This window comes from Camelina sativa, chromosome 6 (assembly GCF_000633955.1).
Source record: "Camelina sativa cultivar DH55 chromosome 6, Cs, whole genome shotgun sequence".
Lineage (NCBI taxonomy): Eukaryota > Viridiplantae > Streptophyta > Magnoliopsida > Brassicales > Brassicaceae > Camelina > Camelina sativa.
The window spans coordinates 2,187,370-2,196,354 of NC_025690.1; positions in this window are offsets into that span (position 1 = coordinate 2,187,370).

Below are 8,985 nucleotides of genomic sequence, written 5' to 3' on the forward strand. Positions count from 1 at the left end.
AGGCAAAGATTGCAGTTTTTGAAAAATCGAGTTTAAAAAGGTTCAGCTGATCGGTTGAGTAGGAGTAAATGCAGTGGGGGAAGCAGTAATCGCCGATTAAACTCACATACATAAACACATCTTAGGGGTTGCTTTGATGAGGTTTACAGATCTAGAAACTTCCGATGAGAATTTGAAAAAGTTGGACGAAGACTAGTCGATGGACCAGCGGTTACAAGGCTAAGCTCTATTTCTATTGGTGGAGAGGGGTGGGTGAAATCTGGGTAAAAGACTTCCTCATGGCTCCTCGGGGAGTGTGCCTAGGAGAGAAATCCTCGTACGGAACTTTTTGCTTCACAGAAAATGTGAATTTTGTATCAGTGTTTAACAGTACTACTATTTTGCAAAAGTTAGTATTTGCCAATGAAACCTATTCAGTTAAAGGAAATCAATAATGATTTTCACGGAAAATAGAACTTTTTTGTTCACCTTCTCATTTTCAACCAATCAGAATCTTCTATATATTATTTGATTAAAAAATTATCAATATTAAATTAAAATGCAAAAAAAATGATACAAATTCTATATACTTTTGATTAAGTAGAATTAAATATTGGCTTGGTTTAGATTTTACAATTAGAATAAAATTATGTGTTGCTTTGAGTTTACAAATAAGGTGATTAGAGCTTGGATTTTACAACTAAAATGAAATTATATATCGGTTTGGGTTATACAAATGAAGTGGTTAGGTATAGATTTTATAATAAAAACAAAATTATATGTCGATTTGGGTTTACAAATGAGAAGGTTAGTGTTTAGATTTTACAATTAGAAAAAAATTATATGTCGGTTTTGATTTACAAATGAGATAGTTAGGATTTAAATTTTACAATTAGAACAAAATTATATGTCGTTTGAGTTTACAAATGAGATGGTTAGAGTTTAGATTTTACAATTACAACAAAATTATTTGTCGGTTTGAATTTACAAATGAGATGGTTAGAGTTAAAATTTTACAATTAAATTGAAATTATTTGTCCGTTTGAGTTTACGAATGAGATGCTTAGGGTTTAGATTTTACAATTAGAACGAAACTATATGTCAGTTTGGGTTTACAAATAAAATGTTAAAGTTTAGATTTTACCGTAAAAATGAGATTATATATCAGTTTGGATTTATAAAAAAGTTTAAGTTTTTAATTTTATAATAATGTATACAAATTTATTTTCTTATTTTGTAAGAAGATGTAGGAAGGAATGAACCTAAGTATTGTTTGGTTTTCACGTAAAATGAAACTCTACCAAATAACTGCAAAAAGAATATCCGCGGGTTTCTATTTTGGATACGTTATGAAATTATGAAAAGAATGAATATTTCTATTTATAGTCCGTGCATTCAACATGATGAAGAACGTTACAAATTTCGGAAAACATTCTTGGTTTGTGGTTGTGTGAAAGACTATTTTATGTCTTCTTCGTCGCATCAGCCCTATCTTATTCTTTTTCTTCCTTTTTTTTTCGTTTTTTTTCCCCTGAATTCCTGTTTGAAATTGATTGTTTTGGTTACGTACATTTGGTGTAGTGTTGTGATTAAAAGGCATAATGACTAATACCGTAATACATTTTTGGTATTTGAAAATTTCACCGAGTTTGTATAGGACAATAAGCGAAGATATTCATTTATTGGACGGTAACTAACTAAGTAAACTTTTTTTCCTTTTTTTTGATCAAAGACTAAATAAGTAAACAAGTTTCATTTTCTAAAGGTTATAAATGTATAAGGGATCGAATCCAATTGGTGAGCTTATTTAAAACTCTCATCAAGTAATCAAAATTTATCGTATAAGCTCAATTTTCAAGTTTTGTATGTCAACTTAAAATTTATAAGGTAAAACATAAGCAAACTATAAGCAAAACATAAGCAATATATAAGTAAACTATACTAATATTCTCATCAAGTAATCAAAATTTCATTCTTGTAAGTTCATTACCTTTTTAAAGTTTTTGTGTTTCCACTAACGTAAAGAAAAGTATTATCTATGGTAAAACAGTTCCACTTTTTCCCAAAGTTGATACATTCACCTTTTTCCATCATTATTTCACAGTTCAGAATTTAAAGATTCTTAGTGCAGCGGAGGAGTCCCCAACAAATTTGGATCCCCTTGAAGCATTTGCGGTAGCTAACTCTGCTGAAACCTTCATCCCGGATCCCCTTTTCGTTGCGGTATGTCGACCAAAACTTCACGAGTTCACGATCTCACCTCCCCATTGCACCTCTATTGCATAAGATAGAATGACAAAAATTTCAGCTGGCCAGTAACCAACCAATGAATGGTTGGATTCCAAACTCAGCCACGAGTTTCAGGACTTTTGATTCTGCATAATTATCAACAATATTAAAGCCTCCAAGAATAGTGTTGCTACTTTGATCTCAAACTGGTTGCCCTCAAATGCAGAGACGGGGTAATAGTGCCTCCAAGAATAGTGTTGTTACTTGTTTGTATGAAGCCGGGGTAATACACATGAGGTTATAGCAGCCAGTTAAAATTTATATTATTTTATCAGTAAACCACTAAAACTATCAAAATCATCTTATTGTACAATATTCTACTTTAGTATTTCAATAGAAGCAATGCATTAGAACTCTTTGGTTCTGATTAGTAACTTTGCGTAATTGCATAACTACATATAAATTAAAGAATAAAAACTCGCAGAAATAAAATTTGTAAAATGAAAAATCCCATAGTGAAATTACTTAAAAAAATATGTTGATTGGATACGGTTTGAAGGATATATTGTAATATTACTTATTTTTTTTTATAAAAAATTATGTTTTTAATATATTTTAAGTAATATAAGATTATTAAAAATATATTAAAGTTGTTAAAAAGTTGCAAAAATTATAAATATTATTCAAAAATGGTAGTCAACCAACAAATTTTTTTATATATGGAGTTTATTTTAGAATATGAAAATTGATAAAAATTAGAATTACTATTTTCTTTCATGCAGTACTAGTAAAGAAAACTGTTCTATTGACAGTCATTTGTAAACTCCATACTATTTCTGTTTCATATTAAATGTCATTTTAGACTGAAAACTTTGTTTCAAAGTAAGTGTCATTTTATATTTTTAATATACATGTTTGCTAAATTTTCCAATTTTATCCCTACTAATTTAATATATTAATCAATAGAAATTTTATATATATATATATATATATATATATATTTAAAAGGGCTAAAATAGAAAATTTAATGATTTTCTTAATATGTGTTAGAAATCTTTAAACGACTCTTAATATGAAACAGAGGGAGTATTATCTAAATTTTGTTTTTTTATACATAGAGTATTACATGATATATTGTTAGATCAAGGGTGAACCCAATAATTTTCATAAAAATCCACCTAATATAAACATAGTAATATTGTAAATCTGTAATATATAGTTTATCCAATAGCAAGGGTCAGATAAATATTTCTATATTTCCATATTAAAATTTACTTGCTTTTTAGTTTTATAAATATATTTTACTCATTTATTTTTCAAAAAAAAATAATTTTAATAAAAATCCACCTAATATAAACATAGTAATATTGTAAATCTGTGACATATAGTTTATACAATAGCGAGGGTCAGATAAATATTTATATATTTCCATGTTAAAATTGACTTGCTTTTTAGTTTTATGAATATATTTTACTCATTTTTTTTTCAAAAAAAAAATATTTTGCTCATCAAAACATTACTTATAGTTACCAAATTTTGTTTTTTTGACTGTATATTTCCTGTTTGTCCAAAAAAAAAAAGACTGTATGTACAAACTGGGTTTCACACAATGAATTTGTTTGAAGGGGGAAACAAATTCAGTAAAGTAATCTCTATAAGAACTCGAATTATAGCTAGTAAGCAAAAAGGAATTGAAATCTCTTGGGAAAAAAGTTAGGGTTTTCTCTCAAGAACAATGATAAGCAAGGGTTTTTGTATTAATTGCTGGATGATTTACAATGGAGAAGTCTCTCCCCTTTTATATAGTTTCGTCGATCACAAAATATATTAACTTTCCTTGTAGCCCAAAACGGGATATGGAAAGTTCCCATCTCTTCTTCAAGTCGGCCGTCGGGCAAATCAGGAAGTCGGCTTCTCATCGATGGGGCTGGGCCTCTTTGTCCGAACAGGCCTCAAGTAGATCATTAGTTAGGATCCTTAACCGGATTCCCGGTTAAGTAATTAATTTATCTTTTTGGTTTAGATCGGTATGTCGGGGGTGCTAAATCCCGCACCAACAATTAGTCCCCCCCCAGTTCAGAATATTCGAAGATAAATTCGAATTTTGGAACTTTAGGGAAGAAAATATACGATCTGAACCATAAAGAAAAAGAGATTTAATATTTATTTACCCTTTACTTAATCCTCCTCCACGTGTCACATACGTCGCATCTGTTAGGTCAGAAGATAAAAGGTCACATAGGTCATGATGACTTTTCATAGGGTTTCCGCCCATTCAATTCTATAATTACGGAGCTCCCCTCTTCATTTCTCATTTTCGCCAACAGCTTCAAGGTACTCCGCTCTGCTCTCTCCTCACTTTGCTTGTTTATATATATATAGATATTTTATATTGCTACCCTCGGCTTACTTTGCACTCTCTGATCGCCCATCATGACAAACAATTTGGAACTTGTCTCCTCGCCCGAGACCGAAAGTGATCAATTAGTTCGACGCAACTCCAGGCGTAAGGCTCCTAATCTAGAATGTCTCACACGGATTGGAAGATCTGTCAGACCCAGCTTTGCAGCTCAGCCGCTTTTAACCTGGTGTTCAGCTGGGGCCTCTTCTTCTCGAACTCGGCCCGAAGATGAAAACACCGAGTCTGCCAACATCGATCTACGCCTGGAAGAAGATCGGTTCGTCCCCTTGGGTATCTCGATCGAAGACATTGACCCTGTATTAGATCACGAAGGGCGAATTGGAGGCGAAAAACTTTGAGTACGATCAGATCGGTCAATGCTATGTTGAACTCTTGCGGTTTGGGTAACAGCGACGTTACAATCATAATCCCACAGGATGATCAACGCCCCTGGAGCCCTCCGGTTGAATACATCTGTCTTTATGAAGACTATTTCACCGAATGCCGCCTTTGGTTTCCGATTCCCGCTTTATTATCGCTCTACGCTCAATGATGCAGAATACCGATCTGCCAATTGGCTCCAGGCAGTGTTTGTAATTTCGTTGCTGCTCTTATTTTAGCAGCCGAAGTGGGAGTTGAGATCGGAGTCCAATGTTTCGAACAACTTTCCAGCTTCAAGATTTCGACAAGCAAGGAGAACTGGGAGGTGAATATAAAACCGAAACATAATTTCCTCCCTGACAAAAAAGTTAGCAATTTCAAAAAGTGGGCTGCCCGTTATTTCTTTGTTCGCGTCGACCAACACTCATTCGAGAACCCGCTGGGCATTCATCGGAGAGTGTGGAAAGGAACTCCGGGTAGATTTTTATTTCCCGTTTGCTTTGATCGATCACACACTTCTAACTCGTTTTAACTTCTCGTTTTTTATTTCCAGATCGTCCATTCTGTCCAACACGTCTAGCTCGCGGTGATCAATACGTCCGAGATGCACTACTATCTGGCACCAATCGGCGGTGGGAATTTAACACTCGCATTCATGTCGAAAAAGCAACGGGGAAAGCGAGGACAATGTTCCCAAGTTTCGCGAGTTCGCTGGGGCAAACCTCAACGAAGTCCGATCTGACAACGTCCCTGTTCAAGACGTCGATGAACATGTCGACATAGTCGGATTGGAGGACACCGTGGAAGCAGGTGATCCTCCTCTAATTCTAGATGAGGCTAACTCCCCAACCGCCGAACAGAACATCCTTCCGCCTGAGACTGGGGAGAGAAGAAAAAAGAAGAAGAAGAAGCAGGATAAGGGGAAACAAATTGGGGATCCTGAATCGCAACCCAAGGTCAATCGCAAATGCTCGGCTGACGATGTCGGGTTGGAATCTGCTGATCGATTCCGCCTGAAAAGGGGAAACGATAGAACTGATCGATTCACCTTCGACTACTTTGGTAATGGTCCCCTGGTCACGAGCCTAGCAGCCTCCGGTGAACTCTTTCGGAATCGGAAGATCTCCTCTCGGATTCTTCCAGAAGCCAGCAAGTTGGAGTTCGAGCAAGCGTACCTCGACATCGTCGAATCCCATTTAATGGTCTGCATTACTATTTTTCCTCAACTAGTTTGAACTTTGTATGGGAGATCTGACGCTCCTTCTTCGTTTCTCTTTTTTTCTTTCGTTGAACAGACTGCTGCTAAAACCAACAAGCTGACTCAATTATACGATAGGCGGTTGAAATCAGTATCGACTTCTGAATTCGAGTTTGATAAAATAAAGGAATGCTTAGAACAGGTTCGAACGGATAGCAAGGCCAAAGATGAGAGGATCAAGGAGCTGGAAGCTATTATCGCCGAAAAAGACGAAGTCATTGCGAATTCGGAAGCGGGGATTGACGACCTGAATTCCCAAACGCTTACTCTCGAGGAAGAGAAATCCGGTCTGCAGCGGGAGTGTGATGAACTAAAGGACAAGCTGGACTGCGAAGTCAACAGACTACGCCAGAATCGTCTGGAAAAAGTGCAACGGACGGCGAAAAAGGCACAAACCCGACTGGATAGAGTAAAAGTCAATCTGCTTGAGCAGAGTACGGTAGTTCGCCCCAAGGAGGATATGCTGAACCAAGCTTTTGGGATTCAAGATATAGTGCGGTATTTGATCGGAAAAGGGATAGTAATTCCTGAGGAGCAAATTGCGAAGATCAACGAAAAGAAGGCAATTGCCCAGGAAGATGTTGATGCGCTGGACGTCATCGAACTAGGAGAGAATGACCTTGTCATGTCTCCTGATCAGCTTGGCTTCGGACTTCTCCGTCCTGGGGTTATGGCTCCGACTTCCGTAAGTCACCAGCACGGATCCAATGCTGCCGCTTTTCAGGCAAATTTGTCGGACGATCTAGATGCTTAACTGCTTTTATTTTTAATTAACTCTAAACTCTTTTGGATCCGTTATTTTGAAAAACCCTTGTAATAATATTACTCCTTTTATTTTCAGTCGGGCTTGGATATATCATTTTGTTTTCTTTTTTTAGCAAATTTCCTTTCGGCATTGCGATGGAATATTTCCTTTCATGTAACAAGGAAACTTCGACGAAGAGAAAAGTTATTTTCCTAATTCGCGAATTGGAAATCCATCCCCGGGGGCTAGTACAAATATCCCAGAATTCTCTCCGATTCTTAAACTCGAAACGAAGCTAAATTCATAAAGAATGTCAAGCTCCGTCAGCAGTGTTGATTCCCCAGTCGAGATTGGTAATAATGTTCCGACGTTTTCGAATTATGAGGCTATCGAAAGGGGAATGCTTTTTTATCCGAACATTCGAGCTCCATGGATGCTGATGTTCCGTGTTAGTTCGGAGGCGAGATCGGAACTGGAAACTTGCCTTCTTCGGATCGAAGAACGTCATGCCGAATATCGCAGCCGACTTCCTATAGTGGAACAAACGCAAAACGATTTGTTATGCAAACTCAAGCTTCTTGAAGCTCATCCAAGATTCTGGATCGAGAATGGTCTCGACAGAGTGGCTGCTATGCCACTGTGCTTGATCGAATATTGCAAAGAAAGCTACTACTCGGCGAATTTGGTGCCAAGTGAGCCAAGTTTTTCTCAGAGCGGTGAATTCATGCCATCCAAAGTGAAACCCCTCTATATGAACAAACGTGCTGATAACATAGAGACCACTGCAGCACATGCTTTTGTTCATCAGGTAACACTCTTATACTTAACTTATAATGTGTATTTTCCTGAATCCATCATAACTAAAAATATTTTGGCATGCAGATCGAATTCGTTCATCGAGAACAGAGCCATAAACTCTATTATCATCGTCTGAAGAAGAACGAGATTGATGACCGTTTAGCTGTACTGGAAGCCGAAGTCGCCACTTTGAAAGTGAAGAAAAAGAGGACCATCAGCCGTCTCGACGAGGCCGAACAGAAGATCAGGACACTAGAATCCCGTCCCGACGCCTGAGGACGGATACTCGAAAAATTGCAGCTGGGATTGCCCTCAGTTCCGAATAACTGATGTACTTGCAATTAGTGATTTGAACCACTTTATATTAACACTATTTTATGAAATACTGTCAAACTTAAGACAGGTTGCATTTGCAATAAATAAAAACTTTCATTCAGTAAATGTACAAGAAGCAGGACATCTCCCGGCTTATATCAAGTCATTTTTTGATGTTTTATATGTGAAAGTAATCACTCTCGGCTTCGAGGAGATGAATTCGTGAGGTGGGACTTTTATCCCTAACGGAATGTGTTTGTTCGGAGGGCGAGATGTTGGGCTCGACTTGTTTCCTTTACCTTAGTTCGGAAGTCGGACTGCGAAATTATTCTTTGGATTCTGCTAACAATTCCGTCCAAACTAAAGGTCGGGTGCAAAATAATAACTATGGGTTTGGCTTATCCCTACAAAAATATAGACGTTGGGTGCGAAGTAAATACTCTGGGTTCAGCTTATCCCTACGTGAATAAGTTTGTGCGCTGTGAGGCACTTTGATCACCTGGCCAGGGTGTCAACGAATGAGTTCGGACCGAACTGAAGTAGATTTATTTTGGATTTGAATATATACATATATATTCTCTTTTTTTTTTTGACACGTGGCGAGGAACATTGAATGCTTGCACGGTCTTTAATAGCGACTCTCGGGACGCATCAAAAAATCTGCGGCACTCTGATTGGTCAATCAATGGCGGTTGTTCGCAAAGTCTAGGTATAAATAGAGGAGGGGTTGGATCTTTGGTAGACATTCGCAACTTCTTTGAAAAATAACCAGAAAAGATGCCACTTACTACCCGAGCTGCATGGTTAAGGAGGGCCCGGGAAAGGATAGCCGCCGCATCTAGCAGTCGGGATCTTAACTTGCCGGATAACCCCCCCCCC